A 22,269-nucleotide genomic window follows, 5' to 3' on the forward strand; every position below is an offset into this window, starting at 1 on the left:
TCTTAAGGTGATATTATCTCCATGACATTATGCCCTACTAATTCCTCCTTAACTCTAGTCTCTGATGAAAAGGAGGACCTTCTTGCCAAGACCACTCTACATATTTCCTTGATCTCATCTCTTCCATTCTCCTCCAGTAAATTAACCCCATAATCATACTCCTCAATCTTCCATTGCTCCCTAGCTAATGGTTCCTTCACCACTGCCTACAAACACAACTACCTCTCCACCATCCTTCAAAAAAAGTGCATTGGCTCTACTTTTTTTCTTCATTTCTTAATCCTATGCAATCAGATTTCTGCTTTCATCACTCTTCTGAAACTGTTTAGTTGTCAAATTTGGAAGCCTTTTCTTAATTCTAATTACTCTCGAATTTTGTGTCACATTTTACACTGCTGATCATCTTCCACTTCTAAATAATCTCTTCTCTGAAGTTTATTGACACTTCTCTACTGGTTATTCTCCCACTTGCCACACCACTTCCCAACCTACTTTGCTAGATCATCATTCTTACTATGTCTCCCTAATTCTAGGCACACACCCCCAAAGCTCTGTCCTCCTCTCTATATTGTCTCCTTTGGTGATCTCATCAGATCACGTATACTTAATTAGAATTTCTGTACTAATAACTCTAAGATCTATAAATCTACTTTGAGGGTCTCTCTCATGTTCTAGTGCTATATCAACAACTGCTTTTTAGACAGCTTTAACTACATGTCCTTCAGGCATTTCAAACTCAACATGTCCAAAACAGAATTCCTTTTCTTTCCCCAAAAACCTACTTCTCTAATAAACTTACCTATTTCTGTGGAGGGGATTAACATTTTCCATGTTCTCACCCTCCATAACATCTCTTCATTCTCAGTCACCTATATATATTGATATCTACATAGTTGATAAATCTGTTTTTCCTACCTCTACAACATTTCTCACATCTGCCTCTTCTCTCTACTTACATAGCCACTACCCTATTTTAAACCCTGATCACTTTTCCCCTCAATTATTCCAACATGCCCTTAACTGATTTCCCTGCCTCATCTATCCCCATTCTAATCTCCTCTACATATCTGCCTGTGATTTTCCTAAAGGGTAAATCTGAGGAGTAGCTAGGTTGCACAGCAGATGGAGCATCAGCCCGGGAGTCAGGAGGACCTGAGTTCAAATCTGGCTTACTAGCTGTGTGACCCTAGGCAAGTCCCTTAACCCCAATTCCGAGAGAGAGAGAGAAAGAGAGAGAGAGAGAGAGAGAGACTAGGTCATTCCTCTACTCAATTAACTCAAATGGTTCCACTGTTTGACATTTAAAGCCCCCTCACAACCTGCCCCCCAACCTACCTTTCCGTCCTTATTATATGTTACTTCCATTTACATACTCCTCCAAACTCCAGCCAGATTGACGTTCCTACTGTTCCTCGCGTGTGGCACTCCGTTTTCTGTCTGTACCGTTATCTCTGCTGTCCCATTGGCAACCCTCTCCTCGCTTCCACCTCTTAGAATCATTTCTTTGAAGACTCAGCTCAGGTGACAAACACTACATGAAGACTTTCATGATTTCCACCCCCCAACACACACACACACACACACACACACACACACACACTTAATTGCTATGGCCTTCCTCCCAAAATTACTGCATATCTATTCTATATGTTCCAATATGTATATGTTTCCCCCTACTAAACTGTAAGTTTCTTCAGGATATAAATAATTTCATTTTTATCCATCTATCTCCAGTGCCTTTCACAGTGCCAGGCACATAGTGGGCACTAAATAAATGACTGTCAATTGATTATCATGAATCCTTTCTTCTCTGCAAATTACAATCCAAAAGTCATTCCTCAAAGATATGTACGTATAAAAAGCATTGCATTAAAAAGGCTAACATTTTGTAACACATAATTAATATCTTCCAAGAATTTTTATTTCAAAACTTAGGACGTGGGGAGAAGTTAGCTGGTTTTCAAAAACTAGTTTTGCTTCATGATAGATGAAATACATTGTCACACACTTATACTTGGCACTTCTGTGGGTGGAAAGCCAGTCTGTTGTTCATAAAAATCGAAATATTTCCATGGCAAACCCACTTTCCCTGTGAGTGGTCTGTGTATCTGGTTTTATCACTCATCTATCCACTAGTTGTTCAAAACATTTTGTCCTTCTATTACCTGTTGAAAAAAAGTCAAGAGATCATTAGTCTCTGTTTATTCTCTACTGTTACAAAAATGTTCTGCAATCTTAGAGGCCACTGTTGTAGCATAGCTGTGACAAGGGTGTATTATTCTGTCTCCTGAATGTATAATACCCAATGACAAAGGCAGTATGTTACAGTGGAAGGAATAGCACTTTTGAAATCAGGATAGACAAAGGTTTAAATCAAAGCTTTGACATTTACTAGCTTTGCAAATTTGGGAAAGTCACTTAAATTCTCTAGTCTTTGTTTACTTGTCTGTAAAATAAAGATCTAGCAACCACTTTGGAGCCTCTTCCCCAATTCATACACACTGGCAGAATGAATCCCTATGCAATGAAATGGCCCCTGCACCTCTTAGAGTTATAGAGGCATCTCTGAGGAGCTGGATTTTCTAAAATTGTTGCTCATGAACCTCCATCTGGGGTAATCCCCATTATCAATCAACCAGTAAAACTCTGTTGGCTTTCAGGAAAAGAAGTTAATGAAAAGTTATAGAAAGAATAGTGGTAGCAGGAGGCAGAGCCAAGATGGCAGAGTAAAGGCAGGGACTCACCTGAGCTCTCTATCAAACCCCTCCAAATACCTTTTAAAAATTACTAAACAAATTCTAGCATAGCAGAACCCACAAAAAGATGGAGTGAAAGAAATTTCCAGACCAAGACAACTTGGAAGGTCAGCAGGAAAGGTCTGCTGCACCAAAGCAGGGGCGAGAGAGGAGCACAATCCAGCACAGGCCATACCAATGCAGACTGGGCCCCAGCAAACCCTGAGTAGGCCTTGAGATGACTGAATCACTGGCAGCACTGTGGTTTCCAGACCTCTCAGCCCACAGATGTCAAAGACAACTTAGAAGGTCAGCAGGAAAGGTCTGTTGTACCTTAGCGAGTGTCTAGCACAGGCTGCACCAGCACAGTCATGGCCCTAGCACAGCCCTAGCCCCAGCCAGCCAGGAGCAGGCCTTAGGAGAAATTGAATCAGCAGTGGTAGCACCTGTTTCTGGAGCTCTCAGCCCTCAAAAAAGAGGTCTTTTTTGCTAGCCCTGAGGCAAGGACTCTGTTGCTTTAACCATACTCAGATGACGGACACAGTCTTGGGTGGCAGGCCCAGAGCGAGGATGAGCACAAGCATAGCAGAGCTTGTTGTAGCAGTGAAGGGGGGTCCCTCCTCACAGTTCCAGGGCAGAAAAGAGTACTTGTGTTTGCTCACAGACCAGAGCAAAGTCCAGGAGAGTAGTGAACACCCCTCCTTAGATCATACCACCTTGGAAGAACTGAATACTTACAGTTCCCTAGAAGTAAATCTGAAAACAGCTGCACAAAACCCCTGAAGCTTGGGACAGTATGCCCTCCACCCTGGAAGCAGAACCCTACTTTAGCAAAAAGTTTAAAGTCAAGTAATAGGCTGGGAAAATGAGCAAACAACAAAAAAAAAACCTCTGACTATAGAAAGTTACTATGGTGACAAGGAAGACCAAAACACACACTCAAAAGAAGAGAACAAAGGCAAATCTACATCCAAAGCCTCCAAGAAAAGTATGAATTGGTCTCAGGCCATGGAAGAGCTCAAAAAGGATTTTGAAAATCAAGTAAGAGAGGTAGAGGAAAAATTGGAAGAAAAATGAGAGTGATACAAAAAAAATCATGAAAAATGAGTCAACAGCTTGGTAAAAGGAGACACAAAAAATTACTGAAGAAAATAACACCTTAAAAAAGCAGACTAGACCGAATGGTAAAAGAGGTCCAAAAATCCAATGAGGAGAAGAATGTCTTAAAAGGAAGAATTGACCAAATGGAAAAGGAGGTACAAAAGTTCATCAAGGAAAATAATTCCTTAAAAATTAGAATGGAATAAATGGAAGCTAATGACTTTATGAGAAATCAAGAAACAATAAAACAAAACTAAAAGAATGAAAAAATAGAAAACTGTGAAATGTCTCATTGGAAAAACAACTGACTTGGAAAATAGATTCAGGAGAGAAAACTTAAAAATTATTGGACTACCTGAAAGCCATGATCAAAAAGAAGAGCCTAGACATCATCTTTCAAGAAATTATCAAGGAAAACTGCCCTGATACTCTATAATCAGAGGGTAAGATAGGAATTGAAAGAATCTATCAATCGTCTCCTGAAAGAGACCCCAAAATGAAAACTCCCAGGAATATTATAGCCAAATTCTGGAGTTCCCAGGTCAAGTAGAAAATATTGCAAGCAGCCAGAAAGAAACAATTCTAGTATGATGGAGCCACAGTCAGGATAACACAAAATTTAGCAGCTTCTGCATTAAAGGATTGGAGGGGTTAGAATATATTCCAGACAGCAAACGAGCTAGGATTACAACCAAGAATCACCTACCCAACAAAACTGAGTTTAATCCTTTGGGGGAGGGGGGAATGGACATTCAATTAGATGAAGGACTTTCAAGCATTCTTGATGAAAAGACCAGAGCTAAATAGAAAATCTGACTTTCAAGTACAAAACTCAAGAGAAGCATAAAAAGGCAAATAGGAAAAGGAAATCATAATGGATTTTATAAGGTTAAACTGTTTACATTCCTACATGGGAAGATGATAGCTGTAACTCATAAGATCTTTCTCGTTATTAGGGTAGTTAGAAAGAGTATATGTAGACAGAGGGCACAGGTGTGAGTTGAATATAAAGGGATGATATCTCAAAAATAAAATGAAGTCATGAGAGAATAATGTACTGGGAGAAAGAGAAAGGGAGAGGTAGAATGGGGTAGATTATCTCATATAAAAGAGGCAAGAAAAATCTTTTACAGTGGAAGGGAAGAGGGGGGATGTGAGAAGGAGTGAGTGAACCTCACTCTTATTAGAATTGGCTCAAAGAAAGAATAACATACACACTCAATTGGGTATAGAAATATTTTACCCTACAGGAAAGTAGGAGGGGAAGGGGTTAAGAGAAGAGGGGGTGATAGAAGGGAGGGCAGATTGTGGGAGGGGGTAGTCAGAAGCAAAATACTTTTGAGGAGTGACTGTGTGAAAGGAGAGAGAGAATAGGTGGGAGATAGGATGGAGGGAAATACAGTTAGTAATAGTAACTGAGAAAAGATTTGAAGCAACTTTCTCTGATAAAGGCCTCATTTCTCAAACATATAGAGAACTGAGTCAAATTTACAAAAATAATAACTATTCTTGTTGATAATTGATAAATGATCAAAAGACATGATCAGTTTTCAGATGAAGTAATCAAAGTTATCTATAGCCATATGAAAAGAAATACTCTAACCCACCATTGATTGGAGAAATGCAAATTAAAGCAATTCCAAGGTATTACTTCATGCCTATTAGATTGGCTAATAGGACAGAAAAAGTAAATGAAAAATGTTGGTGGGGATGTAGGGAAAATGAGACATTAACGCATTATTGGTAGAGTTGTGAATAGACTCAACCATTCTGTAAAGCAATTTGGAACTATGCCCAAAGGGCTATAAAAGCATGCATACCCTTTGACCTAGCAATACCTACCACTACTAGGTCTATATCCTAAAAGGGATGAAAAAAGAAAAAGGAAAGGGACTTATATGTACAAAAATATTTATAGCAGCTCTTTTCTGGTGGCAAAGAATTGAAAATTGAGGGGATCATCAAATGGGGAATGACTAAACTAGTTGTGACATGTGATTATGATGGAATACTATTGTACTATAAGAAATGTTGAGCAGGATGCTCTCAGTAAAAACCTGGAAAGACTTGGATGCGCTGATGCAAAATGAAATGTACTGTGTACAAAGTAACAGCAATATTGTAAGATGATCAGCTATGAATGACAACTATTCTCAGCAATACAATGATCCAAGACAACTCTGAAGGAGTTATGATGGAAATTGCTATCCATCCCTAGAGAAAGAACTGATGGTATCTAAAAAGAGACTGAAGAATATTTTTTTTATTTTATTTTTCTTGAGTTTTATTTTTTTGTTGTCTTTATCCGTTTTCTTTCACAACATGATTATTATGTATTACATGACTACTCATGTATAACATATTGAATTGCTTGCCTTCTCAATGAAAGGAAGAGAGATGGAGGAAGGGACAGAATTTGGAACTCAAAGTTTTAAAAACAAATGTTAAAAATTGTTTTTATATGTAACTGGAGAAAAATAAAATACTAAATAAATTTTAAAATATTTATGAGAGGCAAAAAAAAGAAAGAATAATGATTACCAAAAACAAACAAAAAAAGTCCTTAAAAATAGAGGGATAGCAAATGGAAATTCAGAGAGTTGGGAGATGGAATGTCTTGCAGAAGAAACATCAAAGAGTCCAATTTCACCAGATTGCAGAATAAGTGGGGCAGTGTAAGATGTAAAAAGACTGGAAAAGTAATAGAGTCAGGGCAGGTTATGAAGGGCTTTGTAAATCAAACAAGATTTTATATTTGATCCTGGTGGTAAAAAGAAGTGATTGGAGTTTATTGAGTAGGGAAGTGACATGACCAGATTTGTTCTTTAGGAAGATCACTTCTGTAGCTGCAAACCATCCATAGGACACATTTTCAATAAACTCTTAAAACATTTACTTCATAGTAACATGATCTTTTGGATTTACTTTTATTTATTTTATTTATTCTCTTTACAGGTGTTCTGTATGTACTTACATATATCCTTGAAATTGTTTGATTTATTTTATTTGTATCTCCAGCTCCTAACACAATATCTGACACATAGTAAGGACATAATAAATGTTTTTTGATCAATTGACATGTAAAGAATAGATAGCTGTAGTTTGCTATATATTCAAGAAACCCATTTAAACTTAAATAAAACAACTTCAGTTATATAATTTCAGTTGGTTTACCTTCATTTTATATATTTATTTGTTAAATACATATTTCTCTTTATAATAAAATTACTTTAACTTTAAATAATGTACAACAATATAATTATCACTTAAGGAACCAAAGGATTCTGTTCACTCAGTATAATCACCATCAGCATAATTTGATTCAAAGCATTTGATGAAGCAAACAATGTGCCTGCTTTAATATGAGTGACCTAGGATGTGTTTAGGGGTCAAGAATCTCTATGATTCATTGCTCTTAGAGCTTTTACAGAGATGAGTATAAAGGAAAGATAAAGAAGAAGGAATTTGAAGAATTGTTTTGGAGGTCATGAACTTGCTATGAGGAATAAGCTATGTAGACCAGTAGCTGATCTCCAAAATTTGCTCCCTGACATAAAGCATACTCTGCCCTCAAGCATCAAGTGCATTAGCATTCCACTGCTCCTGGAATGCCCCAAATTTAGAGCTATGCCTTGCTGTAACATATTAATTATGGATTTGAAAGAACATCTGTGCACTATAGTGGAGTGGAAAGAACACTGGTCTTGGAGTCATGAAAATTGTGTTCAAGTCCCATCTATGACACTTATTAGCAGCAGAATACAGAGATTTTCAGATTTTGGGGAAAAGCTGAAGAAGGGTCCCTGATACACTGCATTGCCATGTGAATGTAGGTCTATATATTTTCATAGTGGAGGGCCCTAAGAAGCCAGGAAAAGCAAATTACTGAATTTTCCAGATAAATGTATATTTTACTTAAATTATCTGTATCATTTCCTTTCTTCTTTACCTCACTTAACATGCATAGACATGAACTACGTATTCAGATGTGGATTTAATGTGATAATAATATGTTTATAAAAACTAAATAAAAATTAAAATATTGTCATTGATTTCTGAAAGATTCAAAACACTAGCACAGAATACTTATTGCTTGAATTTTCCATCACTAGTCATAACCATGTGAAATAATTAGAAATTGATTTTTTTATTTTTATCACAGTTTTTTGTACACTTTAATATGTTGAACAAAACTTTTAGCATAGATTGACAAAGAAAGATTTTATTGCCAGATTTGATGATATTTTAAAATTTTATTAGGCACTATAGAGTAATGGAGCAACAGCAGACCTTAGAGTCAAGAAGACTTACTTTGAAGTCCTTCCTGTGGCACATACTAGCTCTGTTTATCATAGAGAAAAATATATCTCTCAGTGTTCTCAGGCAACTCTAAGTTACAGATGGATTCCATATCTGTATCAGGGCAAGGTGTTTCTACACTGTAAATTCAACACACCAAAGAAACTATAGGTTATATCCTTCAGTGATGTTTATGTGTATGAATATACATATGTAAATATAATCTTTGTGTGCATATAGCCAGCCTTTTATTAACCCATATGTAACAATCCCCTGGAAAAGATACCACATGCAGAAATCCTTTTAGAGTATGTGAGGATATGTTATAGGAGGTGTGAGATATATGTGTTAGGTGATCTCAAAGAATCATATAATAAGGCATAATCTTAGAAGAAGATTTAAATAATTTATTATGTGAGGAAGGTCATAGCTAGAGTTATCTCTATGCTCTGGAAAAAAAAAGCAGACAAAAGAAGCAGCTAACCAGAATTCATCTCACCATCATAGACTGCCAACTCTTTTAAAACAATGAAACCACAATCCAACAATTCATTTGTCTTTGAATGTGATTTTAACTAAGCTCCTCTAAGAATGGCATTTTACCCAATTCCCCTCAGATGTGTCAGTTAACTATCTCTCCTCAAAATTTAATAGTTAGTTGAGTTCATTTTAGAATGGCAATTAAAGTCATTCAGTTTCACCCAGGAATTCCTTCCAGAATATCTTTTCACAAAATTAGTTGACTAAATTCAGCTGTAATTGATCTTTCAATGAGTCAACAAGCATTTATTAAATGGTTACAATATGGGGATGGGAATACAAACACTAGCCGAAAGAAAGACTTACTGCTCTTTACATTCTAATAGGGAAACACAGCACATAAGAGAAACTGAAAAGGGGGGAGAAAAGGGTTAAGGAGCCATAGAGAAAGTCCTATGGAGATGTCAGAAGGGCAACCTAGAGACAAATGAAGACAGATAATATGGAATAAGACACTTAAACAGATACTTTTTCCTTCTTAAATGGCCTGAAAATTTAATTCTCCTGAAGTGTCTCTTTAGACTCTCAAAAATAACAGTTAACGCACCATACCAATCAAACTACCAAAGCATTATTTTATAGAGCTAGAAAAAAATAATAACAAGATTCATTTGGAAGAACAAAATGTCCAGAATGTCAAGGGAATTAATGAAAAGAAATGCTAGGGAAGGTGGCCTAGCTATATCAGATCTTAAATTGTATTATGATGCAGCAATCTTCAAAACTACTTGGTACTAAGAAATAGAGTGCTAGATTAGTGGAATAAGTTAGGTAAGCAAGACACAATAGTCAATGACTATAGTAATCTACTGTTTGATAAACCCAAAGACCCCAGCTTCTGGGATAACAACTTACTATTTGACAAAAACTACTGGGATAACTGGAAAAGAGTATGTCAGAAACTAGGCATAGAACAAAATCTTACACCCTATACCAAAATAAAGTCAAAATGGGTACACAATTTAGATATAAAGGCTGGTACTATAAGCAAACTAGGAGGGCAAGGAGTAGCTTACCTGTCAGATTTATGGAGAACAGAAGAATTTATGATCAAACAAGAGATAGAACATTATGAAATGCAAAATGGATAATTTTGATTGCATTAAATTGAAAAGTTTTTGCACAAACAAAACCAATGCAACCAAGATTAGGAGGAAAGCAGAAAACTGGGAAAGATTTTTCACAACCAGTGTCTCTGATAAGGGTTTCATTTCCAAAATGTATAGAGAACTAAGTCAAATTTATAAGAATACAAGTCATTCTTCAATTGATAAATGGTCAAAGGATATGAACAGGCAGTTCTCAGATGAAGAAATTAAAGCCATCTATAGTCATATGAAAAAATGTTCTAAATCACTATTGATTAGACAAATGCAAATCAAAACAACTCTGAGGTACCACATCACACCTATCAGAATGGCCAACATGACAAAATAGAAAAATGATAAATGTTGGAAAAGATGTGGGAAAATTGGAACACTAATGCATTGTTGATGGAGTTGTGAAATGATCCAACCATTTTGGAGAGCAATTTGGAACTATGCCCAAAGGGCTATAAAAATGTGCATACCCATTGACCCAGCAACCCACAACCAGGTCTGTATGCTGAAAACAAAATAAGAGATCCAAAGAAGGGGGGAGGATCTATATGTATGAAAATATTTATGGCAGCTACTTTCATGGTGGCGAAAAAATTGGAAAGTGAAGGAATGCTCATCAATTGGAGAATGGCTGAACAAGTTGTAGCATATGATTGTGATGGAATAACTATTGTGCTATAAGAAATGCTGAGCAGGATCCTTTTAGAAAAACTTGGAAAGACATAAACTGATACAAAGTGAAATGAGCAGCACTAGGAGAACATTGTACACAATAACAGCAATATTGTACAATAATTAACTGTGAATGACTTAGCTGATCTCAGCAATACTAATCTAAGGCAATTACAAACGATTCATCATGAAAGATGCTATCCATCTCTAGAGAGATAACCAATGGAGTCTGAATGCAGATCAAAGCATACTTTTTAAAACTTCTTTATTTTTCTTGTGTTTCTTGGGGGGGGGGGGGAATCTGTGTTTTCTTTCACAACTTGACTAATATGGAAATATGGTTTGCATGACTGCACATGTATAACCTTTATCAAATTGCTTGTCTTCTCAATGAGGGGGGAACTTGGGAAGGAAGAAGAGAATTTGGAACTCATTTTTTTAAAATGTTAAAAATTTTATATGTAATTACAAAAAATAGTAATTATCTTTTAAAACAATAATGAAATTCTGTCATCTAAGCACCACTCAGACTACCTCAAAGGTGACAATTGTCAGTCCAAAATTCTCTTTTATCTTAAAGGTACAGACATAATTTCCAAAGTTTCTGTGAGAGGAGTTATTTAAAATGGGATTATATATTCATATACATCTTCTTTTAGACCATATGAGTTTATTGGTATAGGGACCTCTCAGTGAGCAACTCCCTTTATCAATGAAGATTGACATCGCCCAGCAGCTTATAATCTTATCATGTAGTTGCCTGAGGCATTGAGTAGTTAAATGACTGCCAGGGTCACCCACCCAGTACCTATCAGAGATTTTCCAGACTCCAAGGCTAGTTGTCTCTCCACTATGCAATGGTGCCTTTCTACACCTACTTTTACTGCTTCATGCCACAGCCTTTGTCTTAATTGCATACTTTATTTGTTAGTTGTCCCCTATTTCCTAAACATATCAATGCTCCCCTGCCTCCAAAATTTTGTTCATGCACCTTGTCCCCTTATACAAATTTGTTGAATTCCTACCAGTATTCTAAGGTCTAGCTTAAATTTCATCTCTTCTATAAAGTTTTTCTTGGGACTATAATTTTCCTGAAATCCCATGACACTCTGATCAAGCCTACCTTATGTTACTTATCACACCATATATCATATTATTATTATTCATAGACCTTTCTTTTCTACCCTACTAGATTAAAAACAGGAATCATCTCTAATTCACTTTTGTAACCTTCATTCAGTGTAGCAAGGCTTAATTTCTTCCTCCTCAAATTATATTCCATTGACTTATCAGTTTACATATTTCATCCCTCAGCAGAATGGAAGCCTTTGTAGGACAAATGCTATTTCTCACTTTTGTCTTTAAATTCCCAGAGCCTAACAGAACTTACACATAGTAGGTGCTTAATAAACGTTTCTTGAACTAAATTGGAATAAATCTCATATAGGAATGTTTACTATTTGGTGACTTAATTAACAAATGATGAAACTTGCCAGAAGATGGTGGAGTAAATAGATATGCTGGAACCCAGCTCCCATATATCACTTCAAATATAGCAATAAATATGTCAAATAGAATAAAAGTAAAAAAATAAATAAAATAGATGATCACAAGAAAAAAATGCTTCATAAAAAGGAAAATTTTAAATGAAATAATGAGCTAGTTTCAATAATGACTTTCAAACTAAGTAATAATGAGTTTCAGTTAGGTTCTAATGCAAGGAATAAATACTATGGGATAAAATAAACTACAGAGCAGACACCAAAAGAAACAAAAGGTCCAGAATTGAAAATAGATCTTTCAAAATGAGTTGCAGGGGTTAATATGCTCAGTAAGATTTGAAAAACAAATGGAAAGAACTGAACGGAAATATCAAAGAGTTTACTTTTTCTTCAAACACACAGAATTTTCACAAAAGCTGATCAGACTCTGGGGTAGTGGTATCAAATTCAACAGAAATGGATCCCTTGAGGTAACATATTTACTTAAAAAACACAAAATAACATTTTGTGTGTTGTATTATATTTTTTTATTTATTTCATTAAACATTTCACAATTATATTTTAATCTGATTTACCTCACTACAGAGTTGTGTGGGCAGCTGGCCCATGCACCATGAATTTGACACCTTTGCTCTAGAGCTTATGGGATAGAAATAGTGACCACAGGAAACAGTATAGGTGAAAAAATTTACACTGCCAATACAGACTTACAGTTATAGTCTTTTAGAGCTTCCTATAACACACAGAGGATAGATGACTTGCTCAATGTCATATAGTCTGTTTATAAAAGAGATGAGACTCAAACCCAAGTCTTCTGGCTTCCAGGCCTGCTCTTTATTAACTACTCAAGACTTCCTCTTTAGGCCTTAAAGAACATAAATAAATGGAGAAAATAATAAATAAATAATAATTCAATAATATATAATAAATAATTATTAATGATAATAAATAAATAATATGATCACAATAATAAGTGATCATTATTTTTCAGAATATGGTGTAATATAAAGGAAATGTGAACAAAAAATAAAAACATAAAGGAATGCTCCAACATAACCTGCTAAATAATGAGTAGTTCAAAAAACAAATCATAAGAAGCATTTTAAAACTATATTAAAATAAAGATAATAGCAGTACAATACAGAAAAAAATGAATGATATATAACTAAAGCCATTTTCAAAGTTGCATTGATATAACTGAATGATGATATTAATAGAAATGAAAAGAGCAAAACTAATAAGCTAAAACTTGACAACAGTGAATTTGAAACAAGCACAAGTAGTGACATTTTGAAACAGAGGTAAAAGAAATATAATTGAAAAATCCAATAAGTAATATTTTAAAATAAGAATAATAAAATTAACAAAGCACTAGATAATTAAACTTGAAAATAAAATCACCAGAAACAAAAAATGGAAAAAGGGAAAACAAAAAGAACAAAAAAGAAAAGAAATTTAAAACTACTATGCAGTTATATAGCAGAAAACTGAAGATTTAAGTGAAAGTGACCAATAAGTAAATGAACATGAAACACTTAAATTGACATAGTGGAAAATGTAAATAACCCAATCACGTGAAAAGAAATTTAATTAACCATAAAAGTTTGTGATGGAAAAAACAATACCAACAGACAGATTCACAACGAAATTATATCACACATTTTTTTAACTTTATTAATTTATTTTGATTTATCAACAATCACTTCATAAGCTTTTAAGTTTTAAATTTTTCTCCCCCTCCCTCCTCAAGATGGTGTGCAATCTGATATAAGCTCTACATATACATTCCTATTAAACATATTTTCACATTAGCGATGTTGTAAGGAAGAATTAGAACCAAAGGAAGAACCACCAGAAAGAGGAAACAAAACTCAACAGAAGAGAAAAAAATAGCAAATAGCATGCTGTGATCTGTATTCAAACTCCATAGTTCTTTCTTTGGATGTGGATAGCATTTTCCATCATGAGGCCTTTGGAGATGTCTTAGATCCTTACATTACTGAGAAGGGTTAAGTCTATCACTATTAGTCATCTGTGTACAACATTCTCCTGGTTCTGCTCACTTCACTCCACATCAGACCATACAAGTCTTTCCAGGTTTTTCTGAAGTCAGCCTGTTCATCATTTCTTACAGCACAACAGTATTCCATCACATCCATATACCACAACTTGCTCAGCCATTCCCCAATTGATAGACATCCTCTCAATTTCTTATTCTTTGCCAGCACAAAAAGAGCTTCTATGAATATTTTTGTACATGTGGGTCCTTTTCCCATTTGGATGATCTCTTTGGGATATAGACTGAGAAGTGCTATTACTGGGTCAAAGGGTATGCACATTTTTATAGCCCTTTGGGCATAATTCCAAATTGCTCTTCAAAATGGCAGGATCATTTCACAACTCCACCAACAATGCATTTTTTTATTCTTTTTTTAATTAATTTTGATTTATCAATAATCACTTCCATATGCTTTTGAGTTTAACATTTTTCTCCCCCTTCCTCCCCACCAACCTCCCCAAGACAGCACACAATCTGATATAGGTTATACATTTACATTCATATTAAACATATTTTCATATTAGTGATGTTATAAGTAAAAATTAAAACCAATAGGAGGAATCATCAGAAAGAGGAAACAAAACTCAACAGAAGAGAAAAAAAATAACAATTCAACTTCCATAGCTCTTTCTTTGGATGTGAATAGCATTTTCCATCACAAGGCCTCTGGAGATGTCTTAGATCCTTGTATTGCCAGGAAGGGTTAAGTTTATCAATATTAGTCATCACACAACGTGGCTGTTATTGTGTACAGTGTTCTCTTGGGTCTACTCACTTCACTCAGCATCAGATCATACAAGTCTTTCCAGGTTTTTCTGAAGTCAGCCTGTTCATCATTTCTTATAGCACAATAGTATTCTATCACATTCATATGCCACAACTTGCTCAGCCATTCCCCAATAGATGGGCATCTTCTCAATTTCCAATTTTTTGACACCACAAAAAGAGCTGCTATGAATATTTTTCTACATGTGGGTCCTTTTCCCATTTGTGTGATCTTTTGGGGATATAGCTCTAGAAGTGCTATTGCTGGGTCAAAGGGTATGCACATTTTTATAGCCCTTTGGGCATAGTTCCAAATTGCTCTCCAAAATAGTTGGATCATTTCACAACTCCATCTACAATGCATTAGTGTTCCAATTTTCCCACATCTTTTCCAACATTTATCATTTTCCTATTTTGTCATGTTGGCTATTCTGATAGGTGTGATGTGGTACCTCAGAGTTGTTTTGATTTGCATTTCTTTAATCAATAGTGATTTAGAGCATTTTTTCATATGACTATAGATGGCTTTAATTTCTTCATCTGAGGATTGCCTGTTCATATCCTTTGACCATTTATCAATTGGGGAATGGCTTGTATTCTTATAAATTTGACTTAATTCTCTATATATTTTAGAAATGAGACCCTTATCAAAGAGACTGGTTGCAAAAATTCTTTCCCGATTTTCTACCTTCCTTCTAATCTTAGTTGCATTGGCTTTGTTTGTACAAAAACTTTTCAATTTAATGTAATCAAAATTATCTATTTTGCTTTTCATAATGTTCTCTATCTCCTTTTTGGTCATGAATTCTTCTGTTCTCCATAGATCTGACAGGTAAACTATTCCTTGCTCTCTCAGTTTGCTTATAGTACCAGCCTTTATATCTAAATCATGAACCCATTTTGACTTTATTTTGGTATATGGTATGAGATTTTGTTCTATGCCTAGTTTCTGCCATACTCTTTTCCAGTTTTCCCAGCAGTTTTTTCAAAGAGTAGGTTCTTATCCCAGAAGCTGGGGTCTTTGGGTTTATCAAATAATAGATTATTGTAGTCATTGACTACTGTGTCCTGCATATTTAACCAATTCCACTGATCCACCACTCTATTTCTGAGTCAGTACCAAGCAGTTTTGATGATTGCTGCATTATAATACAATTTAAGATCTGGAACAGCTAGGCCACCTTCCCCTACATTTCTTTTCATTAGTTCCTTTGATATTCTGGACCTTTTGTTCTTCCAAATGAATCTTGTTATTATTTTTTCTAACTCCATAAAATAATTTTTTGGTAGTTTGATTGGTATGGCACTGAATAAGTAAATTAGCTTAGGTAGAATTGTCATTTTTTTTTATTATATTAGCTCAGCCTACCCATGAGCAACTGATGTTTTTCCAATTATTTAGATCTGACTTTATTTGCTTGAAAAGTGTTTTGTAATTGTGTTCATAGAGGTCCTGGGTTTGTTTTGGGAGGTAGACTCCTAAATATTTTATAATGTCTATAGTAAGTTTAAATGGAATTTCTCTTTCTATCTCTTGCTGTTGGGCTTTGTTGGTAACATATAGAAATGCCAATGATTTATGTGGGTTTATTTTATAGCCTGCAACTTTGCTAAAGTTGTTTATTATTTCAAGTAGTTTTTTATTTGATTTTCTAGGATTCTCTAAGTATATCATCATGTCATCTGCAAAGAGTGATAGCTTTGTTTCTTCTTTGTCTATTCTAATACTTTCAATTTCTTTTTCTTCTCTTATCACTAAAGCTAATGTTTCCAGTATGACATTGAATACCAGTGGTATTAATGGACATCCTTGTTTCACCCCTGATCTTATTGGGAATGCTTCTAGCTTGTCCCCATTACATATGATGCTTGCTTAAGGTTTTAGATAGATGCCATGTATTATTTTAAGGAAGACTCCATTTATACCTATGCTCTCTAGTGTTTTTAATAGGAATGGGTGTTGTATTTTGTTAAAAAGCTTTTTCTGCATCTATTGAGATGATCATCTGGTTTCTGTTAGTTTTGGTGTTGATATGATGAATTATGCTGATAGTTTTCCTAATATTGAACCAGCCCTGCTTTCCTGGTATAAATCCTACCTGGTCATAGTGTATTATTCTTGTGATAAGTTGCTGTTAATCTATTTGGTAATATTTTGTTTAAAATTTTTGCACCTATATTTATTAGAGAAATTGGTCTATAATTTTCTTTCTCTGTTTTGACTCTTCCTGGTTTAGGTGTCAGCACCATATTTGTATCATAAAAAGAATTTGGTAAGACTCCTTCTTCACCTATTTTCCTAAATAGTCTATATAGTATTGCAATTCCAACAATGCATTATTGTTCCAATTTTCCCACATCTTCTCCAACATTTATCATTTTCCTGTTTTGTCATGTTGGCCAATCTGATAGGTGTGATGTGGTATCTCAAAGTTGTTTTGATTTGCATTTATGGAGAACAGAAGAATTCATGACCAAACAGGAGATAGAGAACATTATGAAATGCAAAATGGATAACTTTGATCACATGATATTGAAAAGTTTTTGTGCAAACAAAGCCTATGCAACCAAGATTAGAAGGAAAGTAGAAAATTGGGAAAGAATTTTTACAACCAGTGTCTCTGATAAGGGCCTCATTTTTAAAATATATAGAGAATTAAGCTAAATTTAAAGAATTAAAAATTTAAATTAAAAATTAAAAGAATATAGATCATTCCCCAATTAATAAATGGTCAAAGGATATGAACAAGCATTTCTCAGATGAAGAAATTAAAGCCATCTATAGTCACATGAAAAAATGCTCCATATCACACATTTTAAAGAAATATTCACTGTTATATATGCTGATTAAAAGAATAGAGAAGGATGCTAAACTAGCCAATCTTTTAAGAAAAAAAAAACCTAATATGGTTGCTTTCTGAATGGGTTAGTCAGTATATATGTTTTCTTTTTAAGCTTTAATACTTTTACATATCTAAAAGACATTCAGAACATGGCAAAACTCTTTAATCAGACGACCAAAATAGGTGCTCTATTTTAGTATCAAGTTGATCTAATTAAAATATTTCTAAATATGTATATAGAAAAAAGGAGAAACATGAAATAACATCTCCAATTTAAAACCATTCAATTATTACCCCAAGAAGTTTTCAACAAATATGGTTCTGATACCAAACCAGGAAAGGATTAATAAAAGAGGACTGTCAAAAGATAGCATTAATGAATATTGATTTAAACATAATACTAATGAATCTATTATAGACAATTAGCTATTATGTTCAAGTTGGATTTATACCAGGAATGCTGTGAAGAGAATTAGAATAAATTGTACTAACAGCAAAATGCTAAAAAGAAAAAATATACACACATGCTTATATAAGTAGATAGAAAAAATCTTTCATTAAATACATTTATGATTAAGCATTAAAAAGCATGGGACTAAAGGTATATTTTTCTCAACATGGTATAAGCATTTATCTAAAACTAAGAGCTATGAGGACTTGTAATGAAGAAACATTTGAAGTTTACCAACAAAGAAACTACATAAATACAACTACAAAACATTCTACACAAATAAAAATCTAAATAATTTAATTGTTCATGTGTAGAGAGAGCCAATATAATAAAATGATAATACTACCTAAAATAATTTACTTGTTCAGTCCCACATCAAACTACCAAAAGATTACCTTATAGAATTAGAAAAATAATAATAATGAAATGTACATGGAGGCACAAAGATTAATAATCTCAAGGGAAATAATGAAAAAATAAGTGGTAATGAAAGGGAACTAGCAGTATCAGATCCCAAATTAGACTATAAAGCAACAATTGTCATAATCTGTTACTGGTTTAAAAATGGAAAGGTCAATCAGTGAAACAGATTAGATAAACAGCATACAGAAGCAAACAAAACTAGTTGTCTAGTATTTGATTAAAAAAAAAACCACAAAGGCCCCAGTGACTGGCACAAGAACTCACTATTTGATTAAAACTACAAGTAAACTTGAATAGCAGTATGAAGGAAATTAGATTTAGACCAGTGCCTCACACCTTACACCAATACAAGTTCCAAATGGATGGGTGACCTAGATACAAAAGGTCATATCATGAATAAGTTAGAGAAACATGGGAAAAGATCTATTAGATCTATAGCTAGAGGAAGAATTCATGACTAAATGAAGGAGAGAGAGAAAATTATGGAAGATAAAATGAATAATTTTGATTCCATAAAATTGAAAAGGTTTTGCATAAACAAATCCAATAACACTAAGATTAAAAGAGAAAAAATTAACTAGAAAAAAATCTTTGCAAGTTTCCTTGATAAAGGTCTCATTTTCAAGATACATAAGAAATTGATTCAAATTGGCAAGGCTAAGAGACGCTAACCAATTGATAAATGATCTAAAGATATGAACAAGTTCTCAAGGGAAGAAATATATGCTAGTTATTGCCATATAAATCAGTGTTCCAAATAACTATTAAGTAGGAAAATTCAAATTAAAACAATTCTGAGGATCCACCTCATATCCATAAGATTAGCAAAGCTGACCCCCCCACACACACACACACAAAAAGAAAATGACAATTGTTGAAGAGCCTATGGAAAAGCAGACACATTGATATACTCTTGGTGGAGCTATGACAAGTCCAACATTTTGGCAGGGAATTTGGAATCATGTACAAAAATGACTAAACATGTATGTCCTTCTAGCTAGCCATAGCACTTCAGGACTATATCCCTAAAGATATCAAAGAAAGAGGAAATGGCTCTATGAGCACAAGACTATACTCTTTTTGTGGTGGAAAAAAACTATGGAAAATAAGGGGATCTCCTCTTGAGGAATGGCTGAACAAATTGCGATATGTGCATAAAAGGGGACAATTTAGCTTTTTCAAACCTTTGCTTTTTAGATGTGTTTTTCACAAACAATAAATTGTGGAGTTTTGTATTCCTATCTAACATGTCACTCTTTTATTTTATTGGAATGTAAAGTCCATTCACATTTTAAGTAGGTGAGTTAGGTTTATGTTTTCCCCTATATTCCCCCGATGTTGCTTTTTTTTTCATGGTATCTTTTTGTTCCTCTTCCTCTTTAAAGATATTACATCATTTCAATTGATTTTTGCTTAATCTATTTGAAGGCAACCCTATTCTCAACCCTCTCTTCTCACCCTAAAGTCTCCTACCCCAATTCCCATTTGTCAATCATTTCCCTAATTATGGAATCTTATTAGTCCCATTTTATTTCATCTTTTCATCTGTACATCTAATTCTTTCCCTCTATTTTTCTATTGGTTATGTATTTAATTAAAATCTCCCATCTTCTCCTCCCTTTCAATTCCTCTGATTGTTTGCTTGTTTTATTTTTGAAGCTTTTTCCTAAAAATGATTTCTTTCCCTCTTTTACTTCATTAATTTTTTCCTTTTCTTCCATATTCTTAATTTTCATTCCTCAATTTATGATTATGCTTATTTATTCCTTCTTTTGCATCTTTTTGTTATGGAATTAAATCTTCTAAAGGGTCTATTTTAAATTGTTTTTTTCTAAATAATATCTATGTTATTGACTTATACATAATGTCCTCTCCTTCCTTTGTGGTGCTTCACTTTTAGAAGTATCAAGTGCTACAGGAGATAAAGAGGAGAAAATGATTATCTTATGGTAGAAATGTTCCTTTGTTCCTGATCATTCAATCCATTTTTATCACCTCTCCTCCCTATGATTATTTTCATTCACATTTGCCATGAAATTTCCTCTCTGTGTTCATGCCCTCCCACCCTGCTGTTTGTTGGTTGTCCAAAGAAACTCTTAATCCCCTTTTCCTGAGGCAGGATGTTATTCAAGAAGGCACAATACTCAAAGGTAATGGTCTCTCTGAGCAGCAAATGTCTAAAGATTATATACATTGTAAGGTCCCCATTACCAATAAGAGAGACAGAGACAGACAGAGACAGAGACAGAGAGAATTTGAAGATATTTGCCACTGAGGACTAAAGTTTTTCTATTCCGCTAATTATTTCTGCTGTACAGGTCACAAATCCTAACATTTAATCCATTTTAACTTCTGCTCTCACAAATCTTATTTCTCTCAAACCATTTGGGAACACACTGCTATGGTCCCATGATTTCCTAGGAATCTATAGGGTCCTCCGCTTCATCATGGTGATTTCAGTCTTTTGTCCTGTTACATTCATTTGTCATATACTTTCTGACTTCTTCTCCCTGAGTGGAGGATCCCCTGAAGCCTGGACCTCAAAACTGTTTAAGCCTCCTCCTATGTGGGTGAAATTACTTTTTCACTGACCTCTGTTCCTATTATATATGACTACTGGGGAGAAAGATCTGGCCCCAGCTGGATGTCATTTCCCTTTCCTTTGAGTCTAGTGCAGCACCACACATGCGCTGCCATCCTGCCTTCTTTGTTGTTGTTTGTCCTTCATGCTCAAAGAGGACCATGACATCAGGAAGGTGATGCCATGACATGCAAGCAAATTGGATTTAAGTGAAGGAGGGCTGTGCCTTCTTTAATTCTCTGGCTAAGTGCTACTGCAGTGAGCTTCTGCCACAGGCACAATGTGCTTTTTCCTTTCCTCTATCTCCTCCACCCACTCTGCAATGGGATAGATAGAACTGAAATCTGATAACTTATTGCCATTGAATGAGAGTGTGAGGCTGAAGAAAGGGAGTTCCTGCAGAGACTACACCAGCAGAAAGCGAATTGCTTAATGACTCCCAGAGCACAAGCCAGTGAAATAGGTTTTGCTGCCTTCCCAGTGTGCAGGGACTTGGTTGGGGAGGGAATGTTGATGGAGCACATTAAGGATTAAGGGTTCGCTTTCTCTGCTGTTATTTCACTTTGTTATTCTTCTTGGTGTCTTGGTCTGTGAAGACTGCAACTGCTTCACCTTTTGAATGTAATTCCTATTTTGGGAAACTTTGGGATTTTGTAAGGACTAGAGAATGTCTAGTCCTCCATATTTTTAGTAATGTAGCACTCTCCCTATTGAAAATACTTTATATTGTATCATATATTTTGACTTTACTTGTTTATATTCATATTGCTTCTCTCTTCCAGTAGTATGTATGCTCCTCGAGGGCAGAAACTGCTTAATTTTATCTTTGTATCCTCATTCATTCCTGCTTATAATAAGTACTTGACAAATGACTGGTGCATTTTAAAAAGAAAAAAAGAGAGACGAACTAAATTTTATTTAAGGATACATGATAGGACTAAAATAGTAAGGCATTTCTACCAGTATCTGGAAAACATTGACTGCTTTGGTTCTCAAGTTACTACAAAATAACAGTCTTAGTAACTACTGTAGAATATAGAGAATGGACAAATCTTTATTACTAGTAGATGTGTTAAATGTTGCCATTATCAACCCCGAAGGTACCTTACAATTTATCAACTATTCTTTTTTCTCCAACAGTGAGGAACTCTTGGATTTATGGCTATTAAAATCCATATTCCATCTTTCAAAATTTTCT

This window comes from Vombatus ursinus, unplaced genomic scaffold (assembly GCF_900497805.2).
Source record: "Vombatus ursinus unplaced genomic scaffold, bare-nosed wombat genome assembly UNPS02015255.1, whole genome shotgun sequence".
Taxonomy (NCBI): domain Eukaryota; kingdom Metazoa; phylum Chordata; class Mammalia; order Diprotodontia; family Vombatidae; genus Vombatus; species Vombatus ursinus.